This window comes from Pygocentrus nattereri, chromosome 22, assembly GCF_015220715.1.
Source record: "Pygocentrus nattereri isolate fPygNat1 chromosome 22, fPygNat1.pri, whole genome shotgun sequence".
Lineage (NCBI taxonomy): Eukaryota > Metazoa > Chordata > Actinopteri > Characiformes > Serrasalmidae > Pygocentrus > Pygocentrus nattereri.
In genome coordinates, this window is record NC_051232.1 from 9475211 (window position 1) to 9478097 (window position 2887).

The window sequence follows — 2887 nt, forward strand, 5'->3', positions numbered from 1 at the left end:
CTGTGAAAAAGCTGATTGTAAGGCATTAAAATAACACCGTATCGTCAGCTGAACAGTACAGAATGGTGACATCAGCATATTCATGTAGTTTGCAATCAACAATGAAGGTGGCAATGATGTTTAATATGAATATTGAATAATATAGTGTGACGGTATGCAGTCACTGTCACTGGGGAAATTCCTTTCTCAGTCACTAGGGGCAGTGTCAACCCTTAGTTGTCTGTTTAAGGGGAGAAGAAGAAGAGATTTGGAGGGAAACTTGTGTTCGTCTGGCATGTGACGGCTCCAGGAAGCGTTCCTTTAAACCCTTGTTGGGGGAATTGTGTCCTTGGGTGTTCCTCCAGACTTATTCCAAACCCTGATTGTCTCTTTTGGAACATAAACTAGACATTTTGGTTCGGTGAGCCAAGGGCCAACTTCATGTGGCTTTGAGGAGACTTGCTATGGTCATCTGGTGTTTCCTGTTGAGAGTCTGGATAGGAACCAAATCACTGGATTACTGATGAACTGCATCATCTCATACAGGCATGGTGAGGCCTTCAAGCATGGAATGGACGTTCTGAGACATCTCTGGTGAGACGGTTTCAGTTTACCTGCTTAAAGCTCATTGCAGAGGGACCTGTTTTGTTTCTGGTAAATATCCTGGTAAATTTCAGTTGTTTGTTCTTTTCCTGCATTGTTCAAATGATATGACTCTGTATATAGTTGTAAATGGTTTGTGGGAACGTGCTTGGTTGATTCAAGATAATTCTACTAAGGTAAAATATCGTCTGTTTCTAAAGGGATAACGGTAATCATGTGGGCATTAGGAAAGGCCAAACCCACCCCTTACTCCACCCCTTACTCCACCCCTTACTCCACCCCTTACTCCACCCCTTACTCCACCCCTTACTCCACCCCTTACTCATTTCTGCTAACCTCATTCCTTGTCCACTTTATCAGCTCCACTTACTGTATAGCTGGTCTTTGTAGTTCTACAGTTACAGACTGTAGTCCATCTGTTTCTCTGATACTCTGTTACCCTGTTCTTCAGTGGGCAGGACCCCCATGGACCCTCACAGAGCAGGTACTATTTTCATATAAAAATGGCATCAACATCATCAAAACAATAGCTATAAACTGACCAACAAAATTACAGAAGATGCTGTGAAATATTTGCACTCATAGAGATCTCAACATGGAGAAAACCAACTGGGATCTCCCCGAGGCCCGTTTGAAACTTGAACATGCTTTCTGAATGTGTAGAACGCTGTCCTAGATGCTGAAAATTGTGGTAGTAGTTTATTATTTAGTAGGTTGTTTGTCTTCAAGGAAGATGAGACTGTTCAAAAATGCCTTTGAAGATTTTTATTTATTCAATCAAATATTTTTAAGTTAAGATCAAAAAATATTTATGAATGCTCTTTACAAATCGGTTTATCATTACCCGACCACACTGTCATCATCACAGAGCATATTTTTTGTAATAACTCATCTCAATAATTGAAGCTGAAGAACTTTAATGTCAAAAATATTGCAATTATTAAACTACTGACATGATGAAGAAAACATAATTGAATTTGAATGCGTTTAAGCTTTTTAAGTTAGTTTTTTATAGGGCTTTTTTGAGTGATTGTTGTAGTAATAACAATAATAATAATAATAATAATAAAAAATTTTTTTTTTTTTTTGTGACAAAACTCCTTAAAACATCAAAATACATTCCAGAACATTCCAAATGTTTGGGCAGATGGAGTTGAAATTTCTGTCCAAACTAGCCCTCTCTACCCTTTATCTACCACTGCTATAGAGACCCCGAGCCTCCCACTCCACTCCACCTCCCAGGAACAGCGTCCTGCCAGACCCTCTCTGCACAGAACCTGCTCATATTCAACAAATCTCTCTGGATGACTAGGGTACAAAGTGCCTTCCTTACTGCAGGTCATCCTTCTGTTCCCTTCAGAGGTTGGTCGTGTTGGTGTACATCAAGAGCCAGCAGGAATCTGATGAGGAGAAATATGGATTTAGATTTAAGCCAAACTGTACCATATTTGTTAATTATGATTTGAAGGCAAATGTCAGGTTTTCAGTGTAAATTTAGCAAAAACAGAGTTGTGTGAGTAATTTTGAGGTCTTGGGTCTTTCAGTTCCATTTTCAGATGTTCAAACGTTGCTACGAGCAAACCTTTGGCCCCTGTACCTTACTTTACGTTTGAGTTGTAGATGTAGTAAAAAGGACTTGAACTTTACCCACAATATTTGTGTTCATTCAGTTTGACTTGGGCACGTTTGCATCTCATTTCCATGTAAAGTTTTTATAGTATTGTTTTGCTTATAGACAAGCACACAAATGCTGCACTGGCTGTTGGTCCAGGCAACTTGTCAAAATTCTCTGAACCCTGGACTGGAAACGAGATGGCTGAGTGCTGTACAAACTGTCAAACAATCCAAACCCAAAGATCAGGGAATTACCTCTCTCAGGTAAGACTAAACAGCTGTTTCCAGCTGCATTTATACATTATAATGATGTTAAGAGGTAACTAGTTGGCCACCTGAGTCAGACTATTAATAGCTAACTTTAATAATGATGCTAGATAGCTATGAAAGCTATGGACAAAGTACACAAATCATGCACTTGAGTTAAAGTTGAGACCTCCATGGTGAAATATTCCTCCAGTAAAAGTAGAAGTTCTTCCCTTTAGACCTCCACTTGAGTAAAAGCACTAAAGTATTTGCCTTCAAATGTACTAAAAGTACTAAAAGATTCATTAACTTAAGGCAACTTAGTTCCAAGCTTAAGTTTAATAAAAACTGTCTTTAAACTCAGGATCACAGATGAGCTCCTTTACTATGTTGATCTGTAGGCGTCTGTTCATAAACATAAACCAGCCCAAACTCATTTACTATA

The 2887-nt window shown here is 38.9% G+C and overlaps 1 long non-coding RNA gene across 1 annotated transcript; it reads left to right on the plus strand.

Moving 5' to 3' along the window:
• The first annotated feature begins 264 nt into the window (after nt 1-264).
• LOC108410724 lies at nt 265-2235 on the plus strand. Its single transcript, XR_001856507.2, has 3 exons — nt 265-633; nt 1034-1066; nt 1790-2235. It is a non-coding gene; the product is annotated as an uncharacterized LOC108410724 (long non-coding RNA).
• Nucleotides 2236-2887: the final 652 nt, after the last annotated feature.